Consider the following 14,415-nt stretch of genomic DNA (forward strand, 5'->3'; position numbering starts at 1 on the left):
GAGCTGTCTCTCTGCAGCGTTGCCCTTGCCAGGAGCTGCCTCTGGGCCAGAAGCCCGGCCCAGCTCAGCAGCACAGACACAGCACAAGGACTTCAATGACCCTCTGGGGATTCAGTGCTCTTGCATCAGACTCAGTCCCTCAGAGTGTGCTCAAAGAACTTCTCAAGAGCTCAAAATCAGATTCAAAGTCCAAATTTTCTTTAATTTTTAATGGGTCCTGTTGAGGGACACAGCTCATGTGAAAGTGTCCCTAGGTTCCAGGGAGAGCAGAACATTGGAGGCAGTAATGACAGGTGGGGACAAGCAAGGCAAAGGTGTCTCTGGTGCTGAGCAAACCTGGATGTGTTTCAGGAATGCAAAGGGCCAAGGTCTGAGCCCCAGCCTTTGGCCAGGCAGATCCTGTCCCTCCCTCCTTGCTCAGGGCTCTTCCAAGAATGGGCACTGGCATGTGGGGATGGGCAATGGCAAGGGCAGGAGCATGGGGCGGCCCCTGCCAGGCTGCTGAGCAGGGACAAGGAGGCAATGAGGCCCCAGCCCTGCAAGGGTCACTTGTCCCCTCCTGGCCTCAGGCCCAGGGCAGCAGATATGGCCAAAATGCTGCCCAAGTTGGCTCTGGCAGGGCTGTCTTGCAGCTGCTGCCCATCCCTGTGCCCTGTGCAGCCCAGGCTGTCCCCCAGTGTCCCTGCCCTGTGCCTCTGTCCCTGCAGGCTGTCGTTATCCCCTGGCTGCCCCACCTGGCTGGGCCCTTCCTTTGCTGACAGCTCTGCCTCCTGCCTGCCTCTGCCTGCCCACACAAGGCCTTGGGCTGATACCAAAATTGTTAATTCAATTTTTACTGTGCCTGTAAACTTTTAGCACAGGAACAAGCCATTCAGGGGCTTCCTTCCCAGCCGAAATGGTTGGAAGAGAAGAAGACATCTGGCTCAAGAATTCCATCATAGAAAAATGACTGAATCTGGGAACTTGGGGTGGGGAACTTTATGGTAATGGATAAATCGTAATACACATTTAGTGACACTGATAGAATTACATGTCCACATAAGATTAGGAGTTATTCCTCTCTAGACCTCTGGCCTGAATAAATGACCCCCTCTTAAATAGCAAAATAGTGTTAATGAGTCTTATTCAGATATTGTGGAGATTTGGTGATGGTGGGGCCTCACAGAACCAAGGATCCAGCTGTGACACTGAGCAAACTCATGGAACAAAGGGTCCATTTTGACACAGCGGAACCCCATGGAACCAAACTCCATTTTGGCACAGTGGGGCCACATTGAACCAATGTTCCATTGTGACACTGCGGATCCAAGGAGACCATTGTGACTCTGAGAAGCCTCTTGGAACCAAGGGGCCATTGTGACACTGTGGGGCCCTTTGGAACCAAGGGGACCACAGTGACTTTTTGGGGCCTCATGGAACATCGAAGACTGTTCTGACACTTTGGGACCCACTGGAACCAAGAGGCCATTACAGCATGGCAGGGCCTCTTGGAATCAAGGGGACTACAGTGGACACTGTGGGTCTCCATGTAATGAAGGGTGCAATGGAACCAAGGATACCATTGGGACACTCTGGAGCATCATGGAACCAAAGGTCCATTGTGACACAGCAGGGCCTCATGAAACCATGGAGGCCATTTTTACACTTTGAGGCCTTGTGAAACCAAAGGGCCATTGTGGCACTTGAAAGCCTTGTGGAGCCAAGGGGATCACAGTGACACTGTGGGGCTCAGTGAAACCAATGGTCTGTTGTAACACTGCAAGGTCTTGTGGAATCATGGAGACCACTGTGACATGAAAGGCCTTACTGAAACAAGGGGCCGTTGTGACACTACAAGGCCTGATGGAAGCAAGGAACCATTGTGACACTATGCGGTGTGTGCAGGCCAAGGGGCAGTTGTCACACTGTGGTGCACCATGGAACCAAGGAGTCCCTTGTGACATTACAGGGCCCCATGGAACTAAGGATTCACGGAATAGTGCTGGAACACATGGAAGCAAAGGTCCATTGTGACATTGCAGGGCCTCGTTGAATCCTGGAGGCCGCTGTGAGACTTTGAGGCCTCATTGAATCAAGGGGCTCTGCAGGGCCTCATGGAACCTTCTGACATTGTGACTCCCCATGAAACCAAGGGTCCAGTGTGACACCATGGAACCTAGGAGACTGTTGTTGGCTGTTGTTGGCAGTACAAAAGCTAATGGAATCAACAGTCCATTGTGACATTATGGGACCTCACAGAGACATGGAGACTGATGTGACACTTCAGGACCCACTGGAACCAAGGGGCCACTTCAGGGCCTTGTATAACCAAGGTGCCATTGTAGCCCAGCAGGGCCTCATGGAATCAAGGGGTTCACAGTGACCCTGTGAGGCTCCATAAGGGGCCATGGGGCTCTATAAGGGACTGTGGAGCTCTGTGAGACCATAGGGCCATCCTGAATGTGGAACCAACAGTACCATTGTTACACAATGGGGCTTCATGGAACCAAGGAGGTCATTGTGAGCCAGCAGGGGAACCCATTGAGACCATTGTGACACTTCAAGGGCCATTGTGGAACTGCAGAGCATTGCGGAACCAATGAGACCATTGTGACACGGCCTCATGGGGGCAAGGGGCCATTGTGTCACACTATGGGGCCTTGTAGAACTGAGGGGCCCTTGTGACCCTGTGTGGCACCATGGAACCAAGGAGAGCACTGTGACACTGCAGGGCTCCATGGAACTGAGAACTTGTGTGACAGTGAGGAGCCCAATGAAACCAAGGGGCCATTCTGTCCTTCAGGGCTTCACGGAACCAAGGTGCCATTGTGATACTGCGGAACCCAAAGAGACCACTATGACACTGAGGGGCTTCATGGACCAATGAGACAATTCTGACACTCTGAGTCCCCATGGGACCAAGGGGCCATTGTGACACCACAGAACTTCACAGAACCAAGGCAACCACGGTGAAACTGCAAGATCTCATGGAAGCAAGGGACCATTGTGACACTATGGGTCCCCATGGAAGCAAGGGACCGGTGTAACACATCCAGACCTGGTGGAACCAAGGAGGCATTATGATCCTGGGGAACCCAATACAATCAAGGGGCTATTTTGAGACTCTGTGACCTCATGGAACCAATGGGCCATTGTGGCATTGCACGGTCTCATGGAAACAAGGAAACGATTTTGACACGGCAAGGCCTCATGGAAGCAAGGGGCCATTGTGTCACTGTGGAGCCAAGGAGACCATTGTTATATCACTGGGTCTCATGGAAACAAAGATCTGTTGTGATCCTACAGACCCTCATGGAATCAAGGGACCGTTGTGATGCTGCAGGGCCCCAAGGATCCAAGAACATGGAACAGGTCTGGCTGGCTGGGCCTCCTGGGGAGTGCATGACTGGTCCAGCTGACTTTGGCATGTTGAGGGTCACTTCTCATCACCCCCTGAAGCCCTGGAGTTCCGTGCTTTCCTTCCTGTGGGAAAAAACTGTCATTTTCCTCCAGGGGTTCATGGCCAAATATAGGATTCATCCTCCAAATTTCCTAATATGCAAAGATTGTTCCCACATGAAACCTGCCAGTACAGACAGCTCTGGCTGGCCTTGGCCTTTTGGGGGCCACTTCTCATCTGCCTTCAAAGCACTGGGGACCTGTGCTTTTCTTCCCATGGAAAATAACATCTTTCACATCCAGGCCTCCATGGCCAAAATTGAGAATCCACCTCTAAAATTCCTTATATCCAAGGATAGCTCCCAGACAAAAGCTGCCAGGACTGTTTAGGTTGCCTTGGCTTCCTGAGGGCCAGCTCTCATCTCCCTTTGAAACACTGGGGCTCTGTACTTTCCTTCCTGTGGAAAAGAACCGTCTTCTTGTCCTGATGCCCATAGACAAAAGCGGGCTTTGGCCTCCCAAATTCTGTCTGTCCAAGCATTCTTCCCTGACAACAAGTCTGGCTGGCCTTGGCCTCCTTGGGGCTGCCTCTAATCAGCCTTTGAAACACTGGGACTCCACCCTTCTCCTTCCTATGGAGAACTGTCATTCCAGTCCAGGAACCGTGGCTGAAATGGAATTCCACCCTCAAAACTCCCCATATATCCAAAGACTGCTTTCAGACAACAGCTGCAAAGACAGGTCTGGCTAGCCTTGGTCTCTGGTGACCGCCTCTCATCTGCCTTCAAACCCTGGGGTTCTCTGGTTTCCTCCCAATAGAAAAGAATTGTCCCTCTTGTCCAGGTGCTGCTGGCATCAGGAATTTGACCACTGTATAGGGACAAACGAGCTCTGTGCTCAGTGGGGCGGAGACTGAGGACAGCAGAGAAGAGCCCTGGGAGTGACTGAATGGTGGTTTCAGAGATGGTGGATTCTTTTGGCATAGTAAAGAACAGCTGGAGAAAGGAAGAATTATTGCCAAGTTGGGGAGGCCCAGACTGGACACCAAACAAAGGAATTTCCCTGCCAGGGTAGGGCTGTGGTGCAGCACGTCCATCAGAACGAGCCTGGAGCAGCCCAAGGCTTTGTGCGGGAAGGCAGAGGCAGGCAGGAGGCAGAGCTGTCAGCAAAGGAAGGGCCCAGCCAGGTGGGGCAGCCAGGGAATAACGACAGCCTGCAGGGGCAGAGGCACAAGGCAGGGACACCGTAGGACAGCCTGGGCTGCACAGGGCACAGGGATGGGCAGCAGCTGCAAGACAGCCCTGCCAGAGCCAGCTTGGGCAGCATTTTGACCATGGCTGCTGGGCCTGGGCCTGAGGCCAGGAGGGGACAAGTGACCCTTGCAGGGCTGGGGCCTCATTGCCTCCTTGTCCCGGCTCAGTAGCCTGGCAGAGGCTGCCTCATGCTCCTGCCCTTGGCATTGCCCATCCCCACATGTGAGTGCCCATGGCCAGGAAGAGCTCTGAGCACTGAGGGAGGGACAGGATCTGCCTGTCAAAGTCTGACAGGAGCGCATCAGCCAGCAGGAACAAAGGCAGGTGGTGACATATCCTGAGCCCCTGCCCTGATCTGTCCCTGCCACCAAGGGCCCAGAGCAGCCTCCTCTCTGGGCCACTTGTCTGTTTTCAATGCCTTGCACAGGTGCTGGCCCTGCCCCACAAGGCCTGGCCTGATTCCTGCCCCTGCACGCTCAGCCAGGCTGAGATGGACACTGATGGTTTCCAGGCCAGGCTCTCTGAGCCCAGCCCAGCTCCCTGCAAGCTCTGCCAGCTGCCCTGAGCTCTGGGCAGCACCAAGGGCCTCTCCACAGCCCAGGCCAGCCAGCTCTGGACCCACAGCTCTGCTCAGGGCAGGCTTCTCTGGGCACTGGCCCCACAGCTTCAGCCCAGAGGGCACAGCAGCAGCTGCAGCTGCCACAGGACTCAGCCCCAGAAATGGGGGAAGGTGTTCAAGTTCCCAAGCTCTTGCTATCCCCAGGGGCTGATTGCATTTGTGCTCCCTCAGGTTCATGTCCCCAGAGCAACAGCATGGGGGGTGCTCCCACCTGCTGTGTGCAATGCAAACAGGAGCTGCTGTGTCTGTGCCTGCAAGGATGGGGCACCTGTGTGAGCTGGGGGAGAGGCCAGGGCTGCAGAGGGGGGATGTTGTTGGCAGCTCCATCAGGACGCTCTGGGATGCTGCCCTGGGCCGTCCAGCACACTGGGGATGGAGCAGCCCCTGCTCTGCTGCTCATTCCTATCTCCCCCAGGGCCCTTGCAGAGCCCCAGCCACGCTGTTTGCCCCCAGCCTGCCCACGGCCAGCCTAGGGCTGCTCACGGGGGTTTTCTGTGCTGAGCATTGGCCTGGCCGTGTTCTTGAGAGAGCCTGGGCAAGGAGCCTGGAGCCCCCAGGCTCTGGCCTGAGGCGTCAGTGCTGCCCCAGCAGTGCCCATGGCCTGTCCCTGCTGCAGCCCTGGCACTCTCACCCCCAGGACTGTGCCCGGCCCCGAGAGCACTCAGGCCCTGCAGCAACACTGGGGCCACCAGGGCAGTGGGACAGGGCCATGGCAGCAGCACTGGCAACACCTAGTGCTGCTGCTGCTGGGCTCAGCTGCTGGGCCAGCACTGATCTGCCCCCAGCTCTGCACAGAGACATTGCTGCTGCAGCTCCAGAGAAGGCAATGAAAGGGCATCTCTGCAGAACACTGGGCTGGGAGATCCTTTAGTTCATTTAAAGCCACCAAGAGAACAGCCCTTCATTAACAGAGTCTGTTGGTCACAGGGAAGGTGGAGAGAACCAAAATGAGCTATGTCACAAAATATAACATTACTTTGTGGACAACATTAAGAAGAAAAACTAAGAAAAAGGACCACCAAAATGAAACCAAGAAGAAGTATCAAAGATTACTTTTATTACAAATGATTGGCAGAAATTGACCATCAGTTTAACGGTCCTGAAACCATCCAGTCATCAGTCTCTTCACTGCAGCCTTGAGCTCCTGGTTCCTCAGGCTGTAGATGAGGGGGTTCAAGGCTGGAGGCACCACCGAGTACAGAACTGACACTGACAGATCCAGGAATGGGGAGGAGATAGAGGGGGGCTTCAGGTAGGTAAAAAATGAGGTGCTGATGAACAGAGAGACCATTGCCAGGTGAGGGAGGCAGGTGGAAAAGGCTTTGTGCCGTCCCTGCTCAGAGGGGATCCTCAGCACAGCCCTGAAGATCTGCGCATAGGAGAAAATCATGAACACAAAACAACCAAATGCTAAACAGGCACTTAACAGCAAGAAGCCCCAATTCCCTGAGGTTTGAGTGTGTGCAGGAGAGCTTGAGGATCTGGGGTACTTCACAGAAGAACTGGCCCAGGGCATTGCCCTGGCACAGGGGCAGGGAAAATGTATTGGCCGTTTGAAGGAGAGCATTGAGAAAGGCACTGGCCCAGGCAGCTGCTGCCATGTGGGTACAAGCTCTACTGCCCAGGAGGGTCCCGTAGTGCAGGGGTTTGCAGATGGACACGTAGCGGTCGTAGCACATGATGGTTAGAAGATAGAACGCAGCTGCAATGAAGAACAGAAAGAAGAAGAGCTGAGAAGCACATCCTGTGTAGGAGATGTCCGTGGTGTTCCAGAGGGAATTGTGCATGGCTTTGGGGACAGTGGTGCAGATGGAGCCCAGGTCGCTGAGGGCCAGGTTGAGCAGGAAGAAGAACATGGGCGTGTGCAGGTGGTGGCTGCAGGCTACGGCACTGATGATGAGTCCGTTGCCCAGGAGGGCAGCCAGGGAGATGCCCAGCAAGAGGCAGAAGTGCAGGAGCTGCAGCTGCCGCGTTTCTGCCAATGCCAGCAGGAGGAAGTGGGTGATGGAGCTGCTGTTGGACATTTGTTGGGGCTGCACATGGGGATCTGTTCACGGACAAAGGACAGTGCAGAGTTAGAGGAGATACCTCTAACCAAAACCAAAGCCATTTCCTACAAATCCTCCTCTGTAACAGGCACAGATTATTTTTATTGAAAATTAACATGTTGCTGTGTTTAAGTCTTTGTTTTTGAGCTCCCCCCATGTCTCTCCTGGTATTCTTGGATATCAGAAACCCTCAATATTTTTACTGCACTCAGGGACAACAGAGCAAGTTCTGGGCGGCAAAGTGATGAGTGGTGAGGGGCGATGGTCTGTCATTCTGACCTGTTCAGAGTTTCTCTCAGCTTTAACCTTTCCCAGGTGGAGGGAAACCACCTTCCCATGCTTCCCCTAAAATGTCACCAGGTACTGCTGAGAGCAGATGGATCCCCTACAGTCCAGCTCCACATTTGTAGCCAAGGACTCACGCTGCTCATTTCAACAACCCAGCAGCATTTTCAGTGTCAGAACACCTCTGCCTTTTTCCATCCATCTTATAACTCAGAGATGCTGTAGGACAGGTTTGCACCCTGGATTGAAGCTCCTAGCTTGGACTGAAATCTCAGGGAGACTTCCAAGTGTCCTTATGCTGGCATTGGATGAAGGGAGACACAGCTCCTTTCCTGGCTATACTGACAGCATTGCCCAGAGCCAGGCACTGGGGACAGCGTCACCCTGAGCCAGCTGTGCCCCCTGCCAGAGCCCCCAGTGCCGGGCAGCTGCTCCCAGCCCTGTGCTCTGCAGATGGAACTGGGCCCGGGGCTGCAGAGCTGCCCCATGGCTCTGCTGCAGAGCTCTGCCTGCACAGGAGGGGCTGCATGCCTTGGAGCCCCAGCCCTGAGGGCAGAGGCTTGGCTGGGGACACAGGAGGGAGGGGGCTTGATCAGAGGGAGGGGCTGCACTGGAGGGGATCCTGTAGACATCTCTAAACTCTCACTGCCTCAGCATTGCTGGGCTTTGTTTTCTCTCCTTGCCTGATCTTCTCTCTGCTTCCTGGAGATTTTCCTCCTGCAGGTGTTTCCCTGTGCCTGATCTCTCCCTGCCAGTACTGACAGACCCCAAATCTCTATGCACTCTCCTCGGCCTGACAGAACCCTGCCTGTTTGCAGGGCACTGGCTGGGGGCAGGTTCTGTTTGCAGCCTGGAGAAAGGACAGCTCAGACTGAGCCTGATGGTTAAGAGCAAAAGTGATGCTGGTGCTGTCCATGGGCAGAGTGGCTGCAAGCACATTAGGGATCTCCTGTGAACCTATTGATCACTAATAGGAACAGTACGAATGTCTCAGACACTAGTCAAAATTCATAATCAGTCTTTAATATTTATACCCCCTTCCCTGCCATTGTTCAGTAGTATGAAATGGAATAAAAAATCTTTGGAAATTTCCACGTTCTTATCAAAATCCTTGTCTTGGAAATACTCCTTGACTGATTGGAACCCCTAAGCATGTCAGAGCTTCATGAGCATTTCACCTCCCCTGCACCAGAAATATTCAGAATTGTACTCACAGAGTCTGTAGGCATTGGGATGTTCCAGCTTTAGGAGATGGCTCCAGGAGCTGCAGCTGCATTGTCCTGCACCCAGAGGTTCCTGTGCTATTGGCTGGCAGTGATTCTGCCCCAGGTATTTCTCCTTCCCAGCCCTGACTGATTGAAGCTCTCTGTGCCTCTGTGCTGTGCCCAGGGTGGCTGCAGGCAGTGCCCCAGCCCTGCTGGGCTGGCGAACAGCTGCTCATCAAGAGAAATGTGCTTTTGAAGCTCTGCTTGGTTACCAGAAGCTGCCTCTGTGCCAGGAGCCCAGCCCAGCTCAGCAGCACAGACACAGCACAGAGACTTTATTGAGCCTCTGGGGCTTTGTGCTCAGACCCTGAATATCAGTCCCTGAGAAGGAGCTGAAGAAACCTCTTCAGAACTCCAAGCCAGAATCCAACTCCAAACTTTCTTGAAGTGTTAATGGGTCCCACTCAGGGACACAACAGAGAAAGTGTCCCCAGGCCCCAGGCAGAGCAGAGAACTGGAGGCAGTGATGACAGGTGGGGACAAAGAGAAGCCAAGTCTTGGTGCCCTGGGGCACAGCAGGGTCTGTGCCACCAAGGGCTGTGAGGAGACACCTTGTCCTGAGGCCATGGGGCCTCCTGGCACAGCCCCAGCCAGGCTGGGCACTGTCAGACCCCTGTCCTGCCCTCAGCATCCCCCCTAGCCCACATCCCAGTGGCCTCAAGGATCTGCTGGAAGGAGTCCCTGGGGAGCCTTGCTCAGGAATGGCCCTAGGGGCTCCTTCATGCTCACAGAGTTTTTCAAAGGACTTTGGGTTTTGCTTATGACTTGGAGTCTCTGGGAGGTTTATTGCAAACATGGCCTCCAATTATCTGCTTTGTGTCCCTTGAGAGCCTTTGTCAGTAACAACACTCAGTGGGCTCATTAATGCCTCAAGGTACTTCAGTTATTTTAAGGTACTTGGTGTTTCACTTTTCATACAAACTCTATGAGAAGTTTCTGCAATCATGGCCCCAATTTTCTGCTTTAATGAGTCCCTTGAGAGCTTTGTACTGACACTCAGTGAGGCTCATCAATGACTTGAGATACTCAAGGTTTTTAAGGTACTTTGGAATTTCCTTTCCACACTGAGTCTCTTAGAGCATTTAGTGCCATCCTGACCTCCAATTCACTCCTCCAAGGAGTCCAGGAGGAGCCTGCGTTGGGGATGGACCTCAGTGGGACCTATTCATGCTTTCAGACACTTTGAGTGTTTCCTCTGACTTTCACTCCTGTAAAGGTTTGTGCAATCTCCTCTCATGCCCTGAGGTTCCAGGGCTCAGCTCCAAATGCACCACATTGCTCATTAGGATCAAGCAAGTACTGACAAACCATGGCTCTTCCTTGATTTCCCTCTGCTCTCATGCAGTTCATCAGGAAGTTCTCTGTAGTGGTTTTGGATCACCAATATGAGATTTCTTAGCCAATGCATCAATTAGTGTGGTGGGTTAAGTGTTGGCGTATTACCTGTACACTCACTAGAATATTCTTACTGATTTTCTGCTGTGAGATCGAATTAGGAGAAAGGCAAAGTGGGCTCAAAACTTTTAAAGGGTATAAAGAAAAGATTATTAATAGTAACTCAAAGAAAGAGAAATAAGAATCAGAACAAAACTTTTAGAATACTTCTCTCTCTAAAACCTTTTCTTTGTTACTGACAATGTAATGAGACAAAACCTAAAGGTTTCAGTCAGTTTACCACTTCTATAAGAGCCTTTCTTCAGTTCTCTTGGGGAGAGGAGTCTCTCCTTCATTCTATGGAGACTTCTCCATAAGAAAATAATTCTTTCATTGCTCTCAATTTCAGTGAATAGCAGCTGCCCGGCAAATCTGCAATTGTGAAGTCCCTCCCATTTTTTCCACAACTTTTCCCACAGCTGTGTTCATAAGCCATGTCTGCTTATGGGGTATTATTTTAAAGATGAGCTGTTGAAGAGCAAAAGTCCTCTTCATGTATTTCTGAAATCATCTTCATCTCTGAATAGAGATCTTCTCTTCATGAGGGCACAGGGTCTCAACACTCTTCTCTCTTTCTCTGTTCAAATTTCTCATGCGATCACAGCTACTTCAACATTTGCTTACTTTAGCATTGATGTTTCTCACGTTAAGGGCTCCCAGACGGGTAATGATAGACATTGACTCAATGATTCACAGAAGGTTGATCAATAATCTTTATTAAGAAACCCATACTTTTATACCCCAGTTTGCTACAGGTGGACCTAAATGGTCCTCCAATCCAAACACCATCACCATTGGCTAATTAAGAACCCACCCTTTGGGAAACAAATCTCCATAAAACATTCAACTTTTTTAAAATACCAAATGCAGCAAGTTAAGCTAAGAATTTTTTCATTTTTCTGATCTTCTCCAAAGGCTTTTCCAAAACAATGCCTGGGAAAGTTGTGTTTCTCACTGTGGCCAGAGAGCTTCTACCATAGAAGGCTTTACTGAATAAGTAATTTCCTCATACTTTTTAGTGCGTTAGAGGGAAAAAGAGAGTCTGATGTATCAATTACATCCTTCTCCATAGCTTTACAAGAGGATTTCAGCCCCCAGATCAGGGCATCTCCTCATCCCTCCCATCAGGGACTCAACTTCCTCTTCAGTGACCTTAGTGTCTTCATATTGCTTCTCTATGAGCCTGCACTTTGTCCTTTTCTCTCACTCGAGGGAGGATGGAAGCACTGAAAAAGTTCATATCTCACCCGGGACCTGCAGATGGTTCTGTGACCCTGGCCGGGCTCGGTGCTTGTGGCTGGAGCTGTTTTACAATGGAGGTTTCTGCAGTGGCTGCTCTGGGGCTGTGTCAGGATGGGCCGTGCTGGGGGGAGGGCCAGGATCTCAGCAGCCTGGCCAGAACACAGCAGCAGCACGGCCGGGGGCTGATGGCTTCTCCTCCCCCTGCCTGGGGCTTGCGGGTGAACCCCAGAGATTTTTTGATCTTTAGCATCTGTCTTCACAGAGGTGTGCACAGTTTCCTTAGTCGTTTAACAGATTGTCAATTCTCATAGCTAATTACTGATTGGTTATTTTGTCAGACACAGAGGAAACTGCTAGCAGCTTCTCTTAGAACAGTACTTCAGTTATGCAAAACCACCACAACAGCACAGAGAACAGAACTCCTTTGTCCATATGTACTAGTCATCTGCCCGAGGCTTCAAAACTCCTCCTTGGGAGATTTCTGGGCCCTCTCCAAGGTGTTTTCAAATTAAAACATTCAGCTAATAACCCAAAAAAATCACCAGAGGACAGGGCCAGCCAGACCTGTCTGTCCTGGCTACTTTTGTCTGGGAGCAATCCTTGGATATACAGAATTTGGGAGGCCTAATTCTAATTTTGGCCATGGTCCCTGGACAAGAATTCTGGTTCTTTTCCATAGGAATGAAGGGACAGAGCTCCACTGTTTCAGGGGCAGATGAGAGGTGACCACCAGAGGCCAAGGCCAGCCAGAGCTGGCAGATTTTGTTCTGAGAGATACCTTTGTATATAGGAAAATTTTAGGGAGGGTACCAATTTTGGCAATGCATATCTGAAAAGAGGAATGGTTCTTTTCCATAGCAAGGAAAACACAGAGTCCCAGTGCTCCAGGAGCTGAGGAGAGGCAGCCTTTGACATCTCAACATCAGCCAGACCTGTCAGGCGGCCCCTGGGAGGCCAAGCCAGCCAGACCTGGTCCATGTTCCCTGGGTTCCACGGGGCCCCACAGTGTCCCAATGGTCCCTTGCTTCCCTGAGGCCCTGAGGTGTCATAATGCCCCCTTGGTGGCATGAGGCCCTGAAGGGTCTCCATGGTTCCATCAGGCCCCACAGAGTCATAATGGTCTCTGGGTTCCATGAAGCCCCGCTGTGTCATCATGGCCCCTTGGTTCCATGGGCTCCAGTGGTGCCACAATGATCCCCTTGGTTCCATGAGGTCCCCACAGTGTCCCAGGGATCTCCATGGGAAGGAAAGACCCCAGCCCCAGTGTTGCAGGGGCAGTCACCAGAGGCCAAGGCCAGCCAGACTTGATGGTACTGGCATATTTTGCCTGGGAGCAACCCTTGGATATTCAGAATTTTAGAGGTGGAATCCCAGTTTCAGACATGGACACCTAGAGAAGAAGGATCATACTTTTGATAAGAAGGATCATACTTTTGATAAGAAGGAAAACACAAAACACTGGTGTTTGAGGGGCAGATGAAAGGCAGTCATCAGAGGCCTAGGCCAGGCAGACCTCTCTGTCCTGGTAGCTTTTGTCTGAAAGCAACTCTTGGATATAGGGATTTTGGGAGGTGGAATCCCATTTTTTATCATTTCTGCACAGATAAGAAGGACTGTTCAGTGCCATAGGAAGGAAAACACTATGCCCCAGTGTTTGGACAGTAGGTGAGAGGCAGCTCCGAAGAGGCCAGGGGCAGCCAGATCTGTCTGTCCTGGCAGTTTTAACTTGGGAGCAATTCTTGGATGTACAGAGTTTTGGAGGTAGAATGGCAGATTTGGCCATGGGCACCTGGTCAAGATGGGTGGTTTATTTCCTATAGGAAAGAAAAGTGAAAAGTCCAAGTGTTTTGGAAGAAGATGAAGGGTGGCCAACCTTAGGCCAAGGGCAGCCAGACCTGTCTCTCTTGGCACCTTTCATCTAGGGGATATCCTTGGACATTGGGCATTTTGGAGGTGAAACATCAATTTTGGCAATGAGCACCTAAACAGGAAGAAGAGTTCTTTTTATTAGGAAGGAAAGCACAGAGCCCCAGTGTTTCAGAGGCAGATGAGTGCCAGCCCTCCAGAAGCCAAGGCCAGCCAGACTTGTCAGTACTGGCAGCTTTTGTCTGGAAGCTGTCCTTGGATATAGGGAATTCCAGAGGCAGTTTCCCAATTTTGGCCATGGGCACCTGGTTGAGATGGATTTTTTTTTTCCTAAGCAAGAAAAGCACATGGTCCCAGGGTTTCAAAGGCAGATGAGAGGTGGCCCCTGGGTGGCCAAGGCAGGCAGACCTGTCTCTTCTGGCAGATTTCATCTGAGAACAGTCTGTGCATATAAGGAAATTTAGAGGAGGAATACCAATTTTGGCCGTGGTCCCCTGGAGGAGAAGGACAGTCCTCTCCCTTAGGAAGGAAAGCCAAGAGCCCCAGTGCTTCACGGGCTGATGAGAAGCAGCCCTCGACATGCCAAGGTCAACCAGACCTGTCAGGTGATTGCCAGGAGTCCCAGCCAGCCAGACCTGTTCCATGTTCCCTTGGTTTCATGGGACCCCACAGTGTCACAATGGTCTCCTTGGTTCCATGAGGCCCTGCAGTGTCACAGTGTTCCCCTTACTCCTGCAGCGTCACAATGGTCCTGTGCTTCCATGGGGCCTTGCAATGTCACAATGGTGTCGTGGTTCCACAAAGCTCTGATGTGTCACCATGGCCCCTCAACTCCATGTGCCCTCGCTGTGTCACAGTGGCTCCTCTGTGACACTACGGGCTCCACAAGGTCACCATGGACCATTGGTGCCATGGGGCCCCCGAGTTTCACAATGGTCTCCTTGTTTTCATGAGGCCCCACAGTGTCCCACTGGCCACTTGGTTCCTTGAGGATCTGCAGTGTCACACAGGTTTATGACATTTGT

This window comes from Melospiza melodia, unplaced genomic scaffold (assembly GCF_035770615.1).
Source record: "Melospiza melodia melodia isolate bMelMel2 unplaced genomic scaffold, bMelMel2.pri scaffold_18, whole genome shotgun sequence".
NCBI classification, from domain to species: Eukaryota; Metazoa; Chordata; class Aves; order Passeriformes; family Passerellidae; genus Melospiza; species Melospiza melodia.